This window comes from Hippoglossus stenolepis, chromosome 19 (genome assembly GCF_022539355.2).
Source record: "Hippoglossus stenolepis isolate QCI-W04-F060 chromosome 19, HSTE1.2, whole genome shotgun sequence".
In the NCBI taxonomy this organism is placed as follows: Eukaryota; Metazoa; Chordata; class Actinopteri; order Pleuronectiformes; family Pleuronectidae; genus Hippoglossus; species Hippoglossus stenolepis.
In genome coordinates this window covers 14488800-14513493 of record NC_061501.1, presented here as the reverse complement: position 1 = coordinate 14513493, position 24694 = coordinate 14488800, and the positions used below count along the sequence as shown (strand labels likewise).

General features: G+C 42.8%; 1 protein-coding gene across 7 annotated transcripts in view; it reads right to left on the bottom strand.

The window, feature by feature from the left end:
• Positions 1 to 24694, bottom strand: part of LOC118098480 (disks large-associated protein 1) — a 94805-nt gene that overhangs the window by 50071 nt on the left and 20040 nt on the right. For all 7 annotated transcript variants that reach the window (XM_035142320.2, XM_035142321.2, XM_035142319.2 and 4 more), the window contains one exon: positions 10966 to 11051. The gene's annotated coding sequence lies outside the window, so the exon portion shown is untranslated. The remainder of the gene's footprint in view (positions 1 to 10965; positions 11052 to 24694) is intronic.

The following is a 24694-nucleotide window of genomic DNA, read 5'->3' as shown; positions in this document are numbered from 1 at the left end:
CCTGCGTATCGTGACTCCACTCCACAATTACTACTTCAGAATCTGGCTCAAAGGCACAAGATGGCAGCTCCCATATCTGTGGAGTATTTTGGCTTCATTTTTGTACAATAGGAGGAAGAGGAGACCATCTTAGTTTACACATATTTGTAATTCAACACCAAGCAAGATAAGGAGCCAGGCCTCATATCTTTACTTTATCAACAAACGACAGCTTAAGCAAAGCGTTTCCTTTATGAATTGTAAACGAGCTCAATTCAAACACTGACAATGACAATCTGACGAGCACATTTACAGCCCAGTTCTAAAGCTTTTCTTCTTTGACCAAACGGATCATTAGTCTGTGTCATAGATGCAGTTTCAACCTGACGTCTAATAGGCACATTTCCACTCACTGTATCGCTGCATTATGAAAACATATGCCCACATGGATGGATTGATGTTCCCGGTTTCCACAAGACAGCTCCTTTGTCACAACCAAACTAATTAGGCTGACTGTCAGGGTCTCTCTGACAAATGGAGTGACCGTGTGGAGTTATAGCTCCGGAGCCGCCGAACACAGTGTGGAGACAAATTCCTCCAGTGATGAGGTCTATTTGATCAAGGTAAACAAATTAAAGGCATTAAGTCCAGAGGAAGCCGGGCGTTGTTTGTCTCAGGCAGAGCTGTCACCGAGGCGCTCGCTGCTTGTTCAAAGACCTCAGAGAAAAAAAAAAAGTGTACCCGGCTTTGTGAAGATGCAGCCGAGCGTGGAATTGGAAGGTCATTTTAAAGTTACGTCAGTGACTGTGGGGTTTGGAGAGAGCTTTTTTATGTTCAGCTCAGCCAAAACGACTCGAGATTACAAGTCTGTCATGTGTAATTTCAAATTTTTCAGTGACGGACATGAGATGGAAACGTTTCAGCCGCTGTAGTTTTACCTGTGTGTATTTTTGAAACCCAGTGACATCTCGTATGATGGATTAATGTCGACGTTTAATTATTAAAATGCAGTAATAAAATAATAGAAAAGTTCTGACTGTGAAATAGCTGAGCCGGACAGCCTTCTTCCCCATTTCTCATAAAGCGGATGCACTCATTCAGGAGTCCCTCCATCTTTAAAGGAAACAGATTGAACTGAATGGATCTGACACTGGCTTTGACTCCGTAACAAAAGGCCATGGCACCACTGAGATTGCTATTGTATGGCTTAAGGTTGAATCCATCATGAGGCATGCAGTAAGATTCAAGGATAAAGGAGACAGCTCCTCTCTGTTTTACTTACAGTTGGATCAGATATAAAAAGTCTTTCATGATCTCTGAGGAATTGGCTAATCTCTAATCTTAAATCTTACAGAAGTGTGACACCAAAAGCTATTTTACATAAAGACCTGTTGACTGTCACATCTGTCGTACTCTGTATATGAAGATGAACGATGCATCTCCTTTTTTTCCTTTTGTGCAAAACTAAAGCTAAAAGATACAGGTGTCCCCATCTTGCAGTTTGGACGTCATTTGGCGCCAGAGCCTGCAGAGTAGTGTGTGTTCGGCCAATCTGCAATCGCAAATCTGTCTCTGCTGTCAATCAAGAATCAGAAAAAACACTTGAACATATATCACTGTAATAAGAACTACCTGAAATGACAGAAGCCAAAAATTATTTGACATGTACCTTGACTTTTTGGTCCATGTCCCATTCACTAACATGGAGGAGGTGGAGTTAATGACATACACTGCAGACAGCCACCAGGGGGCAATCAAGATGATTTGGCTTCACTTTGGAGAAGCTGTAATTTCGTCAATCTTTATAAACAGTAAAAAATACAAAATTTTAATTTCTAAAGTTAGCTACTACCACACGTAGCTAAAAAGATGTTACGAAACTTTCTGTCGAGGGATTTGCGGACTTATTTTGGATTCAGAGAGCTACGACTAAATGTTAGCTTAACAGAAAAATATCAACTCCACAACACATTTTAGAACAGATTATGTTGTTTGCAATTGAATTGAAAGCTAATTTTCAATTGTATAGTTAAAACAAAGCAGATAATGTGGTGGAGAGAGTGGAAACACACACGAGGGATTCCTGATTGTGGAGGTTAATTTATTGCCCGGGAGTCAAACCACAGTAAGTGGTTTAGAGGATAAAAATGCTCTATGAGTAAAAGATCACATTGAGCCTTTTCCGTGTGATCAACCTCCGCAGACCTCGATATTACAGAGAGTGGGAAATTACCGACTCGATTCTCCCTCTCCTCTTTTTTAATAAAGTTCAATAAAGCTATCCATAAAAAGCAGCCGAGGAAATTGGACAAGGGAGGACAGCGTCACCATGGAAACAAATGGATTTTCTGGTGGAATACAATGTGTTTTTTCCCCGGCTAATGAGAACTCATATGTACCAATCGCTCTGGGATCATACGTGTGGACAGCAACAGGAGTTTCTATTTCTTATGCTTTGTATCCTCTTGTTTCCACGGGGATCACAGAGAATTGTGAAAAATGACCAAACCCCGGACTTATCTTTTTTTTTTAAAGAGAATGGAAATTTTGATTTGTGACTCTGTCCGTGACAGAAGACGGATGTGGGCGACTTATTGCTTTTGAAAGGTGTAATGTAGAAAAATACTAAAGCTCTCAGAAGAATACTGCAGAATTCACCCAATATTCCCAATATTACCCAGTTGTCCGTGTAACACAGTAGGTCGGCTGAGAAGTGATATCGACCTCTTGTAATTAATAGATTGATTAACAAAAAGGAAACAATAAATGTATTGTTATGTATTACAATGACGATTTAGAGAGAGTAAATGAGGGTGAACATAATGAATCATTGAGTCTGATGGCTCTGTTTTGTTGTAATGGGGCATTTCTATGCTGTTTTGTTTTCCCTTCAAAAGGAACAGTCACTGATAATCAATACTTGGGTCCCCTAAGAAAGAAAGATCCCCGATAATCAATACAGAGCAATTCATAGTGACAGATTTCCCGTTTAATGGAAGTGGTCTCCTTCTGGATAACAATTCTCCGATCCTCAGAGGACAAGAGATTAAATTGTTTTATTTGCATGAAAATTATCATATATGGCATTTACAGACCATAAATATAAACCTATAGGAGATGCCTGCACCAATTTAAAGTTATCTAAATCCACCTACAGCTTTACAATGTCAGAATTACACTACACACTGTAAGATTGAGTAAAATGCACAATTGCACTTAGTGAATATATTCAGTACAATTGAGTGAAACCCTACAACTGTGTGTGTGTGTGTGTGTGTGTGTGTGTGTGTGTGTGTGTGTGTCGTTATCCTCATCATCACATCTCTCCTTCCCCTATGAGTGAGAGCTGTTCCTGTTGCCATGATACAATAGTTATTAACACCAATGTCGTCAAATTTAAATTACATGCCAGAGTAGCACTGCTTCTTTTCAAGCATAACCTGACCTCGGAGAAAACCTTTCATCACAATCAGCCAAAAACAAATGAATATCTTCTCAGAAAAATGGTGTTGATCCCTCAAGTGGAATCCCACAACTCCAGGGAATCTGAGCCAAGTAGCACTGAAGCTCTTCTGGAGGCTACGTGCAGCCCATCACCTTCATAACACGACACAAACTCCCTCAATACATGACGTGGTGAGTGTATAATATAGGAAAGTGGATGGGGGATTCATTTGTTGTTTATGGTTTTGCACTAGAGTGAGAAAACATTATAAATGAAGCGTGTGTTTCTGTGGTACGAAGATGAAGCCTCTTGCCTAATACGCATTTTCATCACAATTCCTCTCAAACTGGGACACCGCAACATTCAAGAAGCTATTCTGAGCCTGCCAGCGCACATGCTAATCAAAAACATCAGGTGAAAAGCACCCGCCTATGTTTGGATGTGCACATTTCCAGCCGTGCTCACACAGAATAATAACCTTCATGTTTATATTATCGCTGAAGAGCTGTGAAATCTGGGGCGACTAATCCGTTTCGTGGAAGCGCTATAATGCCGTGACGATGATAACTAAATTGAACCCAGGAGAGACGGGCTCTGTGTGTGTGTGTGTGTGTGTGTGTGTGTGTGTGTGTGTGTGTGTGTGTGTGTGTGTGTGTGTGTGTGTGTGTGCAGCATCTCTGTGCATGTTCTACGTAACACACTGCAGCCTCATCCTTCAGCTGCACCCATGACCCACATGTGAAAAAGTTGCTAATGCAGCTAAAGGCTGGAAACCCCTTCCTCCTGGTGGCGTTTCTGCTGTGTCCGTGCACTTGTGGCTGCGGCGTCTTCGTCACATCTGCTGTTTCCAGTCGCACACTTGCTTGAGCAGCACGTGTGACTTATCACGGACTATTTAACTTTATATCCAGCTGCCTTAAATGTGTGTTTCACGCATGGACTGAATTAAGATGGACGACGCGTCTCCACTTCCTCCTGTTGTAAAATAAAGCTAAAATATGTTGTATACAGGCGCCGCCATCTTGTGCTTTTGACGTCATTTGGAGCCTGTGTCTGCGCAGTAGTGATCGTGGTGCGGAGCTGTGGAACCATCAATACACATACATGCGTGATAGATATATATTAAACTTTTGTAATACTGCCATTGATTAAAATGTTATTGCAATTATATATTATTATAGATAATTATTTAAATTTTTGTTGCCAACTTGCTTTATAGAGGCAACTTCCTCCATTTGTGAAAGATAGCACCTTTAACGCTCTCTACTCTTTAGTTTGGCTCATGTCCAAACCACTAACCTGGAGGAGGTGGGGTTTGTGACATACTGCAGCCAGCCACCAGGGGGCGATCAAGAGGATCATGTCGTCCATCTTTATGAACAGTGATTGTGTTTTAATCTTCATCATAAACGTCACTTGCAGAGCCTTCATACAGTTTTTTCAAACAAACGACATCCAACCACATTCACTGACGGAACAAGCAGTGTGGTACCGTACATGCATTTGATTGTTCACTATGCACGATATAGTCACTTGCCACTGTCACGCAGCGTTAGTGTCAAACCACTGCCAGAGGCATCCAGAGTGTCAGGTGGTTTCCAGGAACTGATTCTATACTTAATTACATGTCAGGAAACAGAGCTGACCTCCAGGGTTAACATGCGTTTAGCTACTGTCGTCTAACTACCAACAAAATGCACTTTGCAAAGCAATTCATCCAACTTTTATTAGACAACATGTGGTAATGGAGATTAAATAATGTATTAACGAAAGCGCCGGTGAAACCTGATGCCAAACAATCATTTCTGATTTGCATATGAATCAGTAATGAAATAACGCCCTTCGGCTCAGAAAATAATTAAGCTTGCAGGGGAGAAAAAAAAAAAAAAGACGTCAACAGAGCTGCAAGAAGAGACCAGATTTAGCCGTTTGTTGCTTTTGGGGAAACACTTTACATAATCAGCTGAAGACCAAGTGAAGCCTTTTCATGAGATTACCTCGGCTCCATCTCTAAGACTAATGCGAGGCTATCTGCTTAACTCGTGAGGGCAGAGGTCGCGGTGGCCGGTTCCGGGTGGTGCTCGGGCAAAACGCTGAGGAAGGAGCCGGCTGATTTGTGCCTCTCCTTCGCCGTGGGGTGGCACGTCACATTGAGGACATGTCAACAGACGCCTGACAGAACTGGGAGTGAGATCCAACTGAGCAAGAGGGCTGCGGAGGGCGGGGGAGTCTTACCCACTGTCTTCTTGCATGAACGCCAGTGGACGCATATCCAATGTGCGCACACACACACACACACACACACACACAAGGCAGGCACATCACAAATACAGATACAACCCAACGGATACACACATATTCAAGCAGGAGCTGGGAGGCATAATTCCAGCTCCCCCCGCACACTGGGGAAATTCGAGTCCAAACCAAACATGCTGCCTGCGTAGCGAGCAGGTGTCGGACCAGGAGAGCGCCGCGCGTCCGGCGGTTAGCGGCGAGCTCCCAGCTGACCTCACATCAAAACTTGGCGAAACGGAGACAGGGCACAACATTTTTTTAGACTAAATGGAGGCAGCAAGGCTTGCGTAATCACAACGGACTCAATTATGTCTCCTGTCAACCCGGGATGAGCAGACGTCCGTCAAAGACTCAGGGCCGAGGTGATGTCGCTAAACTGGGATTACTGAGACCATTTCCCTCAGCGGCCGCACTCTGTTCCCAGATGCACTCGCTGTGGTCGACATGTGGCGTCATTCAGGGCAGATGTTCGGCGGAATCCATAATAAATAGCATAAATAATAAAGGAGGTGACAGAGGGAGAAATTGACTAATGTACCACAAAGCTAGTGCAGCAGCGACGTATTCAGATTGATGTTCATGTCTTCAGCTAATTCATTCTTTTTGTTTATGGTTCACTATAGACACAGTTATATCAGCAAATATCCTAAAACAAAGTAGCTCTCAGTTAAAGGCTTTGAGAATATATGCGTGAGTCAAAATCTATGTACTGTACGTGTCTCTTTACTCATACATTGTTTCTGTTGCATATTAAGTTGTGTAAGGGAAAGTTTATTATATAACAACATATTTCACTATTATTATAGTTTTTATGTATTTTAATGTGTATTTAGGTGTTTTTATTTACATTCTCCCTGTTCTCGGTTCCTACCGGCCCGTGTTTCCATGGGGACAGTTGTAAACGGTCGGTGTTGAACACGTGCGGTTGAGAGATTAAAAAGTTGGCTGTTAAACCCGTCCTGTCGTGTCGGTGCTAATTCATGAGACCAACCTGCGTGTTACCAGAGGACGTGACCCGACCAGAAACCAGGGCTACACATGTGTAGTATGTACGTGTGCGTGTGAGAGGAAGGGAATATGTTACCATGTCCTGTACGGCCCCTCGTGGTTTAGTCTTCATGGAAAATCTGTTTGTCATTTCATCATCATCTACAACAACCTGTAAAGGGCTGATTTAATTACCGATTTCCACGAACAGTCCATGTGTGACATTAAAAGGAAAGAACAGACTGAACATTGTTAAATGAATATTGTTGAAATATAAAAACACAGATAAACTCCCCCATGGTGGATTTGTTTTCACTGTGTCTGATGGTTTATTTGAGAGCAGGGTTTTGCAAAGAAGTGTGAAACCTCCGTGCATCCAAGCTGATGGCGACGTGGGGTTTGGGTCGGAGAAGAATCCATTAAGTTTCGGGTTAAAAGGGGAAGATCGAGGAATTCACTTTCCTCAACATTGTGAGATTTTTCGGGGGCATTCTTTCGACATTTTCCTGAATAAGCAAACGACGGCTGTAAGAGTTTTATCAGACTACTTCCTTTTTTATTATAAGAGCTCAACACATGAAATTGTTTGGCCTTGGCAGAGGTATGAAATCCACGGGGAGCCGTTTGCATAACTTCAAGTGAGCGGCCGAGAATACATCACGTCCTGCGCGGCCTCTCGTATTAAAGAGCCACAGAGATCAAGTACAAGTCAGAGTTATTCACATTTTCAAAGAGTAAGTGAAATTTTACAAGCTTATATAGACTGGAAGTGGAAAGAAGCCAAATGGGTTTGTCTCAGGTGCAAGGTCAAATATTCTGCATGTTCATAGACACTTGAACTGCGACGTGGTCAAAACATAATTTGAATATTGATTGAATTTTTTTTTTACAGTGTGCATTATCCAAATGTCTGCCTTGTTGCCTCAGCGCAGTAAGTGTTGGAATTACAAACGTGGGGGGGGAACAGCCAAATGAACTGTGAAATGTGCCGCTCATTGAGCACGGTAAATTAGCTTCCACCTTTTATTATTTGCTCAGGTACAAATAGATAACAGGCCTAACTTAGCGGGAAAACTGCGGTGACACCCATTACATTAAATAACATGAACTCATTTGGAGGTTCCTGTGGACGCTGCTCGAGACGGGAACCGCGGTCAAGGCGTTTCACAGGAAAGAGATATAATCTCAAATAAATCTTTGCAAAGAAGAGAAGTGGGATTTAATCAAAGTTTGCAAATGTGCTTTTATGAATTAATGAAACAGGGGATGCTGGGAGATAAGAGAGTTTCCCAGTGCTCCATATTAATACATATTAAGACCTCATTAACACGGTTATAATAGAAGCATTCTGGAAAGATGAAGCACTTATAGAGTTGCTGAAAGCCTCTGTGTATTAATAAATGCGTGATTAGTACCTCTAAATAAAAATTCTTATCATTACAATTATTAGCCCCAATCACGACAAACTGTAACACAGCTCTGTCAGTCAGTTTAAAGCTGCTGCACACGAGAGGGTTTCAAACTCGTGACTGGTTTTAAAGAAACGTGGGAGACATAATGACAGATTCAACCCATTTTGAATCTTATAATCTTCACACACACTAGATGCTTCGGCCAGGACGTCACACCACACACTTCACAGTGGCGATTGTCGAAAAGGGGCAAATCGGGTTCCTAAAAGTGCCAGATTACCTTCTAGTGTGCAGCAGCCCTCAATAGTCCTCTTCTTTGCTCACCTGCAATTTCAGAAATGAATTCCAACCGTAGAATGTGAAATAAAGATGGACGACACGACTCCACTTCCTCCCACTATCCAGAGATGAAGCCAATATCCCAGTTTAAGAACGCTGCCATCTCGCACAGATGGAGCCGTGCTGTGAGCAGCAGGATGGAGCGATTCAGTCTCAGCTGTCAATCATGCTGTTTTTATAGCATCAAACAACTCATTAAAATCCCCCATTAACATGGAAGAGGCAGGGTTTGTGACCTTTACCGCAGCCAGCCACCAGGGGGGCTGAAGTCGGTACATTAGCTCAGTCCGAGCTGCTTTTTGTTTATCCGACAAACACCTTGAGTGACTGTGGCCTGAGGACACGTCCACACTGGCAGTAGCATATATAATGTCCAGCTGAATGTCCTGTCAGTCAAACAGCCTACTCTCTCTCTCTCTCTCTCCCTCTCTCCCTCACCTTCAACACCTCTTCGTTCATTAATCATTCCCCTGCTTTCCCCCCAGCCGACCCCGGGTGTCCGCTCTGCTCCGCTGCGATTGCCGGTATCAGCTCCGTGGCTCCTCTCCCCACTGGCCAAGTCTGACCTCATCTGATCTGATCGTCCCCAATTACGCACTCAATCGCTGCCTAATCTCCATAAACACACTCCACCCAAATCCGCTTGATGTTGGGAGGATGGAATATTGTTTCCCACCAGATAGCGTCTCGATTTCCGTATTTGAAAAGAAAACAAATGATTGAATTGAAGCGTGTGGCTGCCCAGTGGAAATTCTGTGATACAGCCTCAGATACCAACCTGTTTATCCCACCGCCTGCCAAATCCCGCCCCTCCCTGGGATGCACAACATATTGGCTTAGAGTGTGTTTGTAAACCACACTGCGTCTTTTCAAGTAGCCTTCGATGATGACCCCGCGCCAGTGCAATGATACGTTAAAGCTGTGCTCGCTGTGAATCCAGCTTTTTGGCAGGGGCGCCGGGCCTTAGGGTTCAGGGCTGGCTCGTCTACAGGAGCTGAGCCAGAGACGGGATCCCATGCGTCACTTATAAATGAACCGTTCAATGACAATGCACTATTTCCATCCCAGTTCCGCGGCAGATGCTGCGGTCGTCGGATTAAAGCTCAGAATTTACAGACACACGTCGCACATCCATTAGTCCATTGACCTGCACTGACCAGAGTTCCTTTTGACCTTAAACATACTATACTCTACAGTTTAGATTATTTCTAATTATTAAATCAATTGAAAAGTTGGGGTAATAAATTAGTGAGAGATTCCAGTCTTAAAGCAAGTACTGTGATAAATGCTTATGTGTTGGGTGACTTAGTAATAATATGAGTAAAGGTCTTTTAACAACATTTAGCACTGATCTGAGGGAATTTACAAAATTGAAAGAGTGTATTTGATAATCCAGGGCGCCAGAGAAGGTTCTCTTTTGCTCTTTGAAAGCACAAACTCCGTCTCAAATCATTATTCCAATATCTTGAATCTGAAAAATGAGCCTCAACTTGAGAAACAGGTTAAAAATCTTTTTCTAAATGATGCAGCAGTCAGAATATTCATTCATAAGTCTGATGATATTGGAAATAATTTTGAATGTTGTTTTTATAAAAAGGTGATCAACAGTTGTTTTATTCTCCCACTGGATAGATTTCAAATTTTTGGATCTAATACTCCGATGTGATGGTAATTTATGAAAAGCTTAAACTGGGGCTAGCTCCTCCCATCTGCATCATTGTGTCGCTGCTCTGGCTTGATTATTTTGTCTTTCTATTTAACGAGACACCAATAATAAAAAATTCACGATCAGGATGGATCACAGGAGGAAGTGAAACAATGATATGATGACAGATTATAACGGTGGTTTTAATGTTTGTTTTCGTGTCCTTTGACAGAAATAACCCAAATCCTTTGCCCCCTCCTCTGTGCTGTTTACACAACATTACTTGAGTGCTTTGACTCGGGCGCGGCGCAGTCCACACGTTCAGCACTTTCACACTCTTTTCTAAAGCGTTTCTCTCACCAGCGCCATCTGCTCTGTCACCAGTTATCATCGCACAGCAAAAAAAAAAAAAAAAAGGTTTTCATCCCAACGGCCTCTTACATTTTGTCTGTTCGTCCCGTCTTTCTGTCACACACCCCCCCCCCTTCCTTTTCTGTGCCACTCGCTCCTCTGTCACTCTCTGCTCAGCGACTGTGTCTCTCTCTCTGTCTCATTTATGCTGCCGTCAACGGTCGGCTGTCGAGCTTGACAGATGTGTTTCCACTAAAGGCGCAGTAAAAGGTTACAGACGGCGCGCGGGGAGGATGCGTCCAAGGTCAAAGGTGAATTGCGAGTTTGCAGGTGATATTATCGTATATGACAAGGTCCTGGTTTACGTTGCACTTTTATATCGTCGAGGCCCGCTTTATAGGTGCCCGCTGACCTGTGCGTCAATAAAACTTGCATCCAAAGCTGCTTATAACGGCGCTGTGGGCTGTGTGATGAGCGAGCGGGGAGGAGGCAAGCGTGGAAGTGTAACTCACCGTCTTTATTGTCTCGCCGTCGTCATCCTTTCTCTCCCGCGCTTAATTCCAGACGCCTCGTCCCCCGTGCACGCACATCTCCCCACCTTGAAGTGAATAAAGACAGGGTTTGTGGGTATGAATTCATCACTTGTTATCAAAAAGGCTCCAGCGGCGCCCTGATGGCTAATGTGCTGGTGCGTGTGCCATGTGCTCATGCTGCGCCGCTGCTCCCTGCTCTTTCTCCAGCCGCACTTGAGTGATGCAATTACTGCCGAAACGCCGGGGGGACGGCAGCCGGCGCAAACCTGAGGGAGAGAGGGAAAAGGGAGAAAAATACACAAACCCTTTCCTGCATTTAAGTAGGCCCCGGAAGAACATGGGGGAAACTTTGATCGTCATTGACCAGAGTGGTTGAATTAAAAGACATTAAAGTGTCTGTGAGCCGTTTGTTAAATCCCAGCAACAACATGTTGGTTTTAATCCAAATAAACCCTGCTTTTTTTTTGGGGGGGGGGAGCAACATCTCAGGGAAACAGCATGAAAGGAGAAAGAGAGGGGGGAGGGGGTTATTGCAGGCAAGAAAAAAAAGAAAAGACGAGGGGAGGAAATTCATTTTAAGCCTATTTGCAGTATCTCGCGAATTAAGTCCTGGAGATGTTTTGAGAGAGAGGGTGAAATCAGTGTCTGTCTCAGGGCAATGACTCACTCTATAAAGCAGATATCCAACACTTGGCTCAGATTTTCTTCAAGCACAAGGAAACGCTCTGTTGTATTGTAGAGGATTGTTTCCCCCCCCTTGCATGAACAAGGTTACATAAGACACATCCAGCTCGGACTAATTATCCCTCGTAATAACCCTTCAGACGAGATTCATTATTGCGCTTTTGAGAATAAACCAACACTCTGCAAATGAGTTTTCGAGAGGGCATCAATATCCTGATAGCCCATGAAGGTGATGAAGACGAGATGGCTGGTAGTTCAACGTGGGGGCACGGAGCAGATGGTGGTCTGTCCAAAACTCTCCAGGAGGGACTCGGTTAGGACAGGTTGTGAACACACGCACACACGCGCACGCACACAGACACACACAAAGGTTAGAGAGAGGGCACCGATACGCCAGAGGGGCCCCGGGCTCTTTTCCTATGACAAGGATGAAGGGCTACGGCTAAAAAACTAAAAAGTCTTAGAATGTGAAAGAAAACGCAAAGTTAGAATAGAATCTTAATGAATCACAAAAATAACCACAGAACTTTTCATTCATGATCTCAAGGTTTCACGGTTCCACCTATGCTGACATTTTATCATCTGCTGCTATTCGTGTGAGTTTATTTTTACTTTCAATGCCTTGGTTGCTCTATAATTATAAAGGCGTTCGAAAGTCGCCCTCTAACTCGGTACAATGAGGTTCCAGCTGTCACGGTAATCAGTGTTTGTAGTGTAAAAATAGGACTTATCAGGAAAACAACATAATTTACCATCAAATAACATGTAAATAACACTCAGAGATGCAGACTGAGCTGATTTTAAGTGTTTTAATTGATTGTAAAGGTGCACCTAGCTTAAATACCCCCTTCCAATGAAAGTCAATCAACATCACAGCTGAGTATTCCCACCTTAGAACTGCAGTGCACCACCGACAGAAAGACCGGTTCATACAATCAGGTCACATATAAATGGGGCATTTCACATCATTTCTCCATAGCATACCTCTGACACGCCTCGTTTCTTCGCAGCTTTACAAGCGGAATTTACTCGTGAATGTTTTATTTGCAACTCACCCGATCTAGATCAACCCAGTTTAAAAATGTGTTAGGTTTTTTTGTATATTTAGAGCATCTCTACAGTGCCGGTTATTTTGAATGATAACAGACAACTTCACTGCGTTTCAGTTTTGCCATCGAGGACTTGAAGCCTCTTTCCCAGCTACTCAGATTGAAGATGGAACCTTATAGTTCCAAGGTCACGCAGCGTCTGAGGAGAGTAGTCGAGAGAGAAATGATCCCTTCACACCTCTCAGCAAGGGTTCGCTTCTCTGAATACTGTGGCATTCAACTCGTCATGTTGTGGCAATATCAATTTTTGTGCGTTCAAATGAAACCCTTTAGAGCTGCGAGTGAAAAAATAACGACAGATTGAGTCAAAGATGCGACTTCACGTGTCCTCTGTCTTTTTCTTCTCCGTCAATCACAGCACCTCTGCAGGGGGAGGATTTCAATTTCACACTCCGCTGGGGTGCGTAGCGCACACAGCACTTAAACACAGGTACGGAAAAGAGAGAGAGAGAGAGAGGCCCGTTAAAAAATGGATCAACATATGTATTCATGAATGAGTAAACAACCAAGGGATGAGCATAAATGAATACATCAGATACGCTGCTGGGATTCTAATACCGCTTTTAAAAAGTAAACAGGGCTTTGAGTGAAAGCCAACCATATGTCCATTTCAGATTCACAACAGAAATTTCACCTTAATTATAGTCTGTGTAGAGTCAATGACTGTAAAAGGTCTTTATTATGTTGTAGCAGCATTAGTGAACAAAAAGCCTTTTATTTAATTCCACCAAAACAGACCGAAGCCGCCACACGTGTCCAGATTTGACTTAAAGAATCGCTCTCGAGTGTCCGTCTCCTGTACGTTTCCCGTTAGCTGACTGCTCCTCTCACATTCACTGTTCTCACTATCTGCAATCTGAATTATTCATGGGTGTGCAACAAAAACCACGAAAAAGAGGGAAATAAGCAGTCTGTCAAAAGGGGGAAATGACTGTGACCTGCTATGCAAAATAAGTCGGGAGAGCGATGCCGAGTCAGAGATAAGTAAGGGAAAAAAAAAAACGCTAAGGGAACAGAGACAGAAACGCAGAGAAAAAGAATGAGAGGGAAATTTCCCCACTTGTTAAAGAACGTCCATGTGCTGGAGTGTGATACGGAAATGGGCCCGTCTGTATTCATGAATCTCTTAGAGCGCAATCAATGGCGTAAGCGATACATAAAAGATGAGGCCAAGTTTGACCTGCGCACCCGAGGGGGAGGGGAAGGGTTCTGCACAGCCTGGACCAGAGGATATGGCGATTTAGACTCTGCCTGGGCACCCTTTGAAGTTTTGGCAGACGATGTGTGGATGAGCCTGTGGCCCTGCTGCAATAACCCCCCCCCACCCCCGAGTCCCAGCCACGCTCGCTCTGAGTCAGCAGCATCAGCACCACCAGCACCAGGGAGCTAGAGCCGCCTGCCTGGCCAGCATCATGCATAATCTCCACGCTGGTTTAGCGGGGATCCATTATTCCAGAGCCACTATTCAAACTTCAGCAGCGATTATCTCCGCGCTTCACTGCATTTTTCGCAGCAGCGTGACTTCACACCAGTCGCCCGCAGATCTGATTTCGATGCTCATTTATGACAAAGATGGAATTTGTGGGGCACACGCTCGTATAACAACAACTCAGAAGATATCGTGCGATTGCTTATCTGCAAGAAGACAAACACACACAGAGGCTTGGACCTTTATCTAGTCAATGAGTACAGATTGCACATGCATGCATGCACGTGCACACACAACTGGACTGTTTGTGCACGTTTTTCCTGATTGTTTGTGGCCTGCAGGCGCTGATAAATAAGAGGTGAGTCACGTCAGAAAGAGGATTAGAGGGGCTGTGAAAAGCCAGAGAATTATTGACGGAAAAGAGGGGGATTTAGATTTAGCTCCGCCGGTCCACAGGAGCATCTGACCCCTCCTCTCTCTCCCCCTCCGCACACTTACACATGAACTTGTGATGACTCAGTAAGACCGTCGCACCCTAAGTCCAAGCTGTCGCCCAATCAGACCGGACTTTTTTTCTTTCTATTTGGCCTTTATCCCATCATTGTGAACCGAGTCAGCAAAAATACATAAAATGTATCCGAGCGGATGAAGGAACGCACAGACACAGCGGCAGACGTGAACTCGCCGAATCTCATCTATCCGCAGAAAAACACACTAATCCGATTCAAAATGCACCCAAATCTCTGTGTGATTAAAATAATTCCGGATTCTGAATAAATCGTGGGCGATTAAACGAACCAGAGTTCCCATCTGATGCGTCAGTCTCAGTCTTATGGGGTTTTTCTTCCCTGCCGCACAAAAAAAATAAATAATAAAATACCTCGAAGAAACCGCTCAAGAGGATGAAAGTGGCAGAGAGCATTTCAAGAAGGAGACAAAAATATCTCTGAGGCCTGAGGGTTTAACCGAAAGAGATGTTTTAGCAGCTCCCTCCAATTAGACAGAGGTAGATTCAACTTTTTGCACTGCTCAGAAAAAGAAACTCGAACGTGAGTTGTGTTTGTAATTGTATATGGGTCATTGACGTCATAGTATACAAACGAACTTTGTCCGATGATGTCCATTTTATGAAATATCATGTGGTGCGACCATCAAGAAAGGACCAATTTGGGACTTTGATGTTGAAATCCATTCAAAGACAGGAAGTTGCATCATAAACCATTTTGCCAAGGACCCATGGAAGCAGCAACAGGTTTGGAACTCTCTTTGGATATCATGTGGTATGACCTAAAAAAAACTATGAATTCTAAGTTATTTCAAAAAATATATATTTTGATTATAAATTTCATAGTGACCTTTTGTGCTGACCTAGTTTGTTTTCTTTCGGTGGCCAATTCTGTGGCTGTAAATTTTGACTGAACTAGAAAAGAGTGTTTTAGGTGATAGATATATGTCCTAGATTGGGAGTTTTGGGGCTTTTTTAAATTCAATTAATGATTTATATACATAAAGTACTTTATTTTAGTATTATTTGGAAAATATTTCTATGCAATTAGAGTATTTTTTTTCTGGTTTAAGTAAAATTTTTGTTTGGAATTTATTGTTTATTGATCTTTTTAAACGATAGGAGGTTTTCACTCATCATGTGGTGCGACCAATAAGATCAAGACCTGTATTAAATTTTAAGTAAAATATAAAATTTCTGTGGCTGAAATATTAATCACTGATACAGTATGCTTAAATGAATGGTATTTTTTAAACATTTTTATCAATTTTATGCACTTTACCGGAAAAATAAGTCTGTTAACTACATTTAATAAGGGGACGGTGACATTATAGAACAAAAATATGAGATCATTATTTACAAAAACTCTAAAGAAATGCTTTGTTACTAATGACTTTATATTATTGAGAAATTGTAAAAAAAAATGTAAGCATATTAAGGAAATTAATTAATTTTAAGATAAATTACGGTCGCACCACATGACATTTTTTAAGGCCACGTCCAATTCATCTAGATGAAAAAACACTAAAATCAAATAATTTGAAATTTTTACATGATTTTATGTGTACACAACATTCCTAATGTTTGAATAATTATAATAGATATTCTTTTTTTTTGTATTTTAAAATTGGCCTGTTGAAAATCCTTACACGTCATTGACCCATATACGAGTGTGTGTTTGTCTGAGTGTGTGGTGAAGTGCGAGCTGTGGGGATTTTACAAGGGCACCGGGATGAGTACAGTATTTGCAATTGAAATGCAGGGCGTGATTCAGAGGCGGGGGGTTCGACAGCACCCCGCCTGGCTGGTTAGACTTCCAAAGGGCACACTTAATGAATTCACAGCGCCGTAATGTGAGAACCACACACTGATGACAGCTCGTCATTTATTAAAGAAGCAGGTGTTTGACTGTGTGTGTGCAGAGGAACGTGTGGAGACACAGGTTTGAATCCGTTTAAAGGAGACACATCAGGCTTTTTTTCAGTGTTTCTCTTTACACAAGTGGGTTTTATGGTTTGTTGTGTATGTAAAACCTAAAGTCTGCAGGGCGCTGCTCCCCCCCCCACAGAAATCACTGCTCCTGACACACCTCGTCATTGGTCCTGCCGATACCTCCGCACCACTGTCTGCACACATTTGCATGACGCTCGGCCAGCGGCTATTCTGGCACGCCCCCAACGAAGCCAGGTAGGGCCGGAGCGGAAGCTGACATTTCCCGTATGTGCTGGAAGCGGTTGACCAATCACAACAGAGGGGTCCTTAAAGAGACAGGAGCTAAAACCAAGTGTTTCAGACAGAGGCTGAAAGGAGGAGCTGCAGCAATGGACAGTATGAGGACAATTTCTTAACATTAGAGCATAACACAGATTCAAATGATGACCTGAACATGAGCAGAACATGGCTTCATAAGTCCTCTTCCTTTAAGACGAATTGGTGGCACTGTACAATACGCTGCTAAATTCAGGACACACTAAAGTTGTGTCCATTCAGAAAAACAAGCTAAATTGCAAAGGATGCTTTAACTCCACTTATCTTTAGCTTTCTAATCTGAAACATGTGGATATATTATCAAAATCTAGTAAATCAATAGTTGCAGGTAATTTTGTGTCTCCACATGAAAATGCTTTTGCTTGGAGTCACACAGACTAGAACTATGACTTTCAGGATTTCAAGACAAGGCTGTTGTGCAGGTTTCATTTGTTTTCAGAGATATTCCTTATCAGCTTTAAGGATAAAGGGTGTAAGGAAAACTTTGGGTTTTGAGATAAATACGTTTATACTGTAAAGAAACTGACTCTACCTACAGTGTGCTGCAAAACCTTGTGTGGCTGATGTTGGAGCTTCCAACCGGCACATGAAAAACCTTTCACACCCTCCGCTCAAAGTTGATCACCACCAATAAATCCCCAACCTGAGGGAAACACGGGGCAGAGCAATGAAGGGAAAGCAATATAGTGTTTAGGGTTTGTGCTGACGAAGCCCGACGTCGTAGCTCCTTCGGTGATGGCAAAATGTCCGACCTTTGCACAAAGCGAGAGGAGCATACTGAAGGCACAGAAATAGATGTGATACCTTCGGTCATTGGCCCTGTACACACATTTGTCTCTGTGGCATCGTTGTCGGTTCGTTTCAGAGCAGGAAACGGGTTATGTGTTGGAACACATGCGAACAGCATCCAAAACCATCAGATACGAGCGGCAACTTTGGCGCTCGGCACGGAGTCCTGTGGCGTGAATGTAGCGGAAGAGTAAAGGAGCCATATGGCACATTATGTCCGACTGTGCGAACGTTACTGAGGCTGAAAGTGAGATGAATATTAATGATGGAAGCACATTAAGAAGCTCGGCAATCACGTCGTATCTTTATCAGGCCCGCACCTCGCAGTCCGACTCGATAGCGGCTGATGGCTGAGATAAGCCCTCCTGTATGCCTCGCTGATGCCTTCCACTTGATCTCACGCTGCCGTCCGGAATCCGCAGACGTTTCCCACCGTTAACCAATAATGACTCACAGTTGACCTGGCTAACAAGCCGTATCCTAATGATGAAGATTCTCCCCCCCCCCCCGGCGAGCTCCTGTCAGCTCCTGTGACCTCCCTTTGACAATTCTGATTAAATTAAGAAGTTTTAAAAACCGTTTTTTTCCACCGTCTAAATTATCGGTGTGTTCACCTCGGCCTTTCCTACCGTGTGAGACAGGTCTGGCGATGAGAGGTTACCCAACCAGAAAAGTGCAACAGCAGCCACGTCAGAGAGCCTATAATCAAATCCAATCATGTCACCGACTGGAGGACACCTCTTGACTGCGTGTACGAGGGGCAGAGAGACGATAGGCTATGATTTAATCACACAGAGAAGGTTCAAGTATAAATCCCACTCTGATAAGAACAGGAGTGTGAACCTGATTTTTTTAAATTGCCATCTCTCTTATAGACAGACAACATGCACTTAAGATAATAACTCTTATATATTTCATCTTTTTACTTAACACATCCATGATCCCTTAGATTTATAGACTGGTTGAGCCTCCTTTGAAATAACTTAAAGCAAAGATTTGACACAATGAGGCATTTTGGATTCGTCTTGCTCGCTTCAGCTCAGACATATTCTTGGGCCGGACAAATACAAGGGGGCTGGGAAACAATAGAATATCAATAATTTATCAATATAATTTTCATCAATAGCAATATGACAAAACTCAAGACAACACAATTGATCGATCAATTGATTAGTAAAAAATAATATCAACTTCAAACCACAACCTTCCTGCAGGAGCTTAAAAAGAAATAATCTGATAATTATCCTGATAATTATTTAAAAAAAAAAAAAAGATTTATCTGCGAACATCTGCTTCCTTTTAACTACACGTGCCAGTTGTGCACCTCATAAATGAATGCTACGTGTCTGCAAGATGCAATACCCACATAAATAGTAGGGGCAGTGTTGGGGCATATACTCATAAACTTGACCTCCTCCAGAATCTCCATGTTTTCTTTATTTACAGAATGAAAATCTATATGTTGTTGAGTTCAGTGGTGTGCCCCCTGGTGGAACATTACAACAACGTGCATAGTGCACACATGTACACAGCAAGTACGTGCAACAATGACGCTCACAACACATCTGGTTGTTTACACTTGGCTGAAATCTCTGCTTGGTTACGGTGAATCCAAAAGGCTTCTTCCTCTGACGGCAGCTTTTTAATGACAAGAACATAAACTGGCTTGTGTGTTGTTCACAAAAATTAGATTATAACTTCCATGAAGATCCAGCCAACATTTGAACAGAAATGCAGGTGATTCACTGCGGCGCTCGCTTATACCCTTTTCTTCCCAGTGACTAATTCTCACCCTGTGTGGATGCTTGCTTTCAAAGTCTGGGCTTTGAGAGGCGGAAGTAGAGAGTGCACTGTTAATAGACAGTCTTGTCACAGCTCCAGTCCATCTCCACTCCTATGAGTCCCTCTTCCATTCATAACCCTCTCCCTTATCCCCCCGCTGTTCCCTCTCTAAGCATATTGCTCCCACAACCTTATTTGTGATCTTTCTTGGTCTCTTCCACTCTTTTGTTCTCTTTTCATACATAATCTGTGTTCTGTCCCCCGTCTACACTGTATTTCCCCGGGAGACAATCTCTCTCTCCATCTCTCCGCGCCTCCTTCTCTCACTCAGTCGGAAAAACAGCGGCGCTCTATCAGAACATTTTTCTGTAACCAGAGGGCAATTTTTTTGTTTTTTTGCCAGAGTAACAGCCTTTTGCTATACTGTACCGAGACACCGCTCAAATAAAAACACCAAGAAATCTGGGACTGCATATGTGCTACAGCAGCACACACAGTGATAGTGAAGCTGCGACAGCCCCAACCAGCGATTCCATGCAAATTCATATGGTCGTGTTTGGGCTGTGAGTGACTGACACGGCCGAAGGGGAAGGGAACATGCAAATAATGGCTGGTTCAAGAGAAGGGTGTGCTCGGTGATTAAGTGGAAACACAAGCGAGGGACTCCAATCAGCCCAAATCAATGTGAACTAATCCTGTGTCAATTAAGAAAGCGTGGTTCAACGCCCAGGACCTAATTCAATTTCTTTCTGAGTTCTCACCGTGAAAGGATTGATTGAAAGTCCTGGACACAGGCCAGACAAACTGGAGACTGCAGCTATTTTTTTCCCCCACTTCTTCCTCGGTACAGACAAAGCTCTTGGCATTCAAGGCGACATCGATTGTGGGTCAGACGTAAAGCCTTTCATTGTATCGGCCCCATAGCTCAATGTTCTACAGCAGCTTGAAGAGATGATAAATGGCGTCCAGCTGGGAGGAGGAAATGGGAGGACGATGATGAGCGAGATGGTTGATGATACTTTTTCTTTCACCCCGATTGGCCTCAATTCTTCATCCTTTCTATCTTCCTGTCATCGCTTCCCTTTCCTCGTTTCGCAGCGTCGTAATAAGTGTTACTCCATATTAAGAAAAATAAGCCATCAGCTCCCGTCTGTCACATCACCAGCGAACGTTATAATCCTGATGTAGACAAGCACAGAGCTGAGGGTGGATGTTTTGCCCAGAGGAGGAGACGAGGTGGGAAAGAGACAAGAGTGTGATAAACAGAAAAATACGAACTCCTCCGTTTTTTTTTTGCATATCTCTTTCACAGTTTCGGGCGCTGGAGGATACAGCTCCTCAAACTGTGAGACGTGTGGTTGTAGAAAATTCTGAAAGGTCAAAAAGTTGATCGACAGCATTTTCATGGACTAAATTGACTTTTACCATTCATGGCTGGCGAGCCGTCAATACTGTTTCTCTACATTGGTCGTATTGTCAATATATCTGGTGCAAAGATCAAAATCAACAATGTGTTTGTCTACCTCTCGATACTTTGCACGTTGATGTGCTTCTATTCGTCTATTCGCCGACCTCAGGCACATAATATACGAGGTGGACAGATCCGTAGAATAAATTTGAAGTTTATTTCGGCCATTTTAAAGGATTTATTGACAATAAAATGTCACTATCTTTATCCCAAACAGTGTTTTAATATTAAGGTGGAAGTGGATGTTACAGAAGCCCGTTCATTCAGTCCTCCTGTCACTTAAAGAAGTAAAGATAACAGATCTTTATTCTGCCCTGAAAGGATTTTATTACAGACTGACTGTATTTTGCAAGCTTGGTTTTTGTGAAGTGAAGCAGAGATATACTGGACCGAACAGTGCACGTTTACAACAGCTGAGGCAATGGTGATTATGAAAATCCAGGTATTTTGATATAAAATAAAGATTAATTTTACATCTACAATGTTTTATTTGTTTTTTAATTCTTATGACACAAGATTTGGATGGATTATGTTTCCATGTTTTTCCAAATCAACAAATCTGAATGATAAGAAAGATCAACAGCGAGTCAGTGATTGATGCGTTTGGTAAATCACACAAAGGAACCATTCATGTTGAGGAGAAAGAGAAAAGTGTCCCTTTTCTTACTTTTAGTTGCTAATGCATTCATGTCCTGAAAGAAGTGAAAATTAATAGTAAGCTGTCTTTGCTCGATGATTATCTACAAGAAAAACAGCAACACACCATCACACAATAAAATGGGCCTCATTGCCAGGAGCTGTTTATTGAACTGTGACAAAGTCTTCTATGCTCCATTTTTCCCTTTAAACTTATATTGAGATAGAGTGGATATTTGGAAAACACTAAATCCTGCGAGTTCATAAAACTGCTTGCATAACCACAACATCCTCTTGGGAAGCACAAGATAATTTTTCGGGGCTAGAAAATGTTTTTGAAGGTTACGTAACTCAAGGTTTCAGTGGTTCTGAATAAATTAAAAGAAATGTGTGTGTGTGTGCGCGCCCGTAATGAAAAAAAAGACAAAGACAAATCTCGCACAAGTTTACCAATCGGAAAGGAAGCAGATTTCCCATTACTGAGCCTGCAAAGTGTGCTGAGCTCCGGCTACAGAGCTGAACACATCATCACATACACCGTTAAACCCTCACATGGAGAGTGGAGGAGCAGAGAGGGAACCAGCCGGGTGTAATCCACAGCGAGTGTAAGTGGGACTGAGCGAGCATCCAGACGGCCACTTGGACGAGCTGCAGCCGAGGGGACAGATGCATCCTTCAGCTCAGAGGACCAACAAATGAACAAATAGATTTGGAAAAAGAATGAGAGAGAGAGAGAGAACATGTTGGAGACAAATTGAGGACTGTGTGGAAATCACAAGAGAGACATCCAGATTTCCAGACAGCCTGTCTGTAATCTTTAACACTGCTGAAAGAAGACATGACAAATGACGGAGGATGATAAAAATAAAAACCCAGTGATTGTATAATAGAAGCACACGCTGCTTTGTTTTTGAACGACATGGCACAGAGGGGTGGAGACGGACCTGAACTGAAGCGCTTACAGTAAACCTACAGCTTTCTTTGGCTCACGTACTTAGCAGCACGTAATTATATTTTCCCGAGACAGCGTTCCTGTCACCGTCGGCTGAAAACAGTCTAATAAAGCAGAAAATGCTCTGCTGCTACATTCTTCTTGTTTCTGATGGCGCCCGTCTTTCCCTCATCGCGCCGAATTAACCTTTAAAACCCAATCATATTCAAATACGCCGCCGTGACAGGAAAATAACGGTTTATGACGATATATCATACGCGAATTACACAACACACAGGCCTTAGGAGATTCAGCATCATCGTCACGTATTGTCTGTGGCCGTGAGACACAGTCCTTCCTCTTCTGAACACTAAAGAAAGACATCTACGCCAGTTCAAAAACTGGATGGGAATAAATACATGATGGGACAAGGACGGGTCGATAAGCGTCAACAGGGCTCGCTTTGGCAAAAGCCTGGTACCTGCACTCATAGCGGCAATTATTGACACATGCTGTCGATAACCCAGCTCTTTACCGTCAGTCAATGTTTGGTGTTAATGAGATGTCCTTGTTTCTAGCTGTTGTTATTGTCTAATGATGTGTAGTGTTTGTTCGGTGTTAGTCTGTTGTTTGTTTCATGGGACGTGGTTTGTGGGGGTGAATGTGCAGTGAAACTGAATTTACCCTATCGGCACAAACAAATCTACAAACCAACCAACCAACACACAAACTAACCAACCAACACACAAACCAACCAACCAACCAACACACAAACCAACCAACACACAAACCAACCAACCAACAACCACCCACCCAACCCAACCCACTCAACAAACCCACCAAAATATAGGTCAGGACAAACTGGAATCAAAGCAGAACTATGAAAATGAAAAAAAATATAAAACAAATGTTCAAAATTGAAGCAAGATTTGTGCTTATAAAATCTTCAAATCAATTCAAATCTCGTAAAACGCTTCTCTTGAACCGTTTTACAACCGTTTCTTCTCATGAAAGAAAATAACAGTCAAGGAGAATCAGTGAATTAAAGCTTTGCAGCTTCTCCGGCTCCACCAGAGGAAAAAGGGAAGTCAGCTCTGAAATGTGGTTTTTAAGACGTGTTGAAACAGCCTCACTAAACAGTTTGACGATATGAGAGTAATCAGGATGTGGTAATGATGAGAGTTACGAGCACATTAGGGAGATGAGGCTGAGGTGGAGAGGTGTGTCAGCGTTGATTGGATAAGAGAGCGGAGAAGGTTTAAAAGTGCACATCACCCTCCGTCAAGCAGGAAGATTAATAAAACATAGGTATCTGTTCTCTGGCTGTGAAAAACAGTCATTATTACGCAACCCTGTCTGCATAACTCTGCACTGCTCAGCACACGTCCTTGTACAGTGGCTCATTTGGCCTCAGGCACCGTGTTCATGCTCCCGCTTCGTAATAGTCATACAACTCACTTCTTGCATTTTATCCAATTCACTTAAACCTTAATGTAATTCTGCTCCAATGCACCGCTGGACAATCGCCATCCCCGGCTGCTACTGTACTGTTTACTGTACCGAGTACACAGGCTGAGTCAACACGGGCTGCAGCTCAATCTCTGAGTGGAGGGGAAAGGACGTTAACGTTTTGTTTACGAGAGTTATATTGGTTTTTATTATTTTATTATTGCAGGTTAATTTAAAATCTAAGAAATAGGTCAACACAAAGAGAAATATGGTTATGTTTTCACCCCGTGTCAGTTTTTTTGATTTGTTTGTCCACAGGATTATGCAGAAACTTTAAATCTAAGCCGTTTCAGACCTTAATGTCTGGAGAAATTGTGTCCGTACATTTTCCAGAGTTTCTCTTTCACATATAAAGAATGCAGAGCAATGTAGAATGGACCTTTTCCTGATGCGTTCCCACATGGGCTCACTTGGACATTTTACTTTTGGGGGGGGGGGGGATTGACAGGAAAAGGTCTGGAAAATGTCCGGAGTCCAGGACATGAGTGAAAGCAGCTTTGTTGGGATATTAGCAGGAATTAGTTTTGCACCTACTTTAACATTTCGAGATTTTGACATTTCCAGTGATTTCCCACAACAGGTCTGTTTAGGGGGCTGG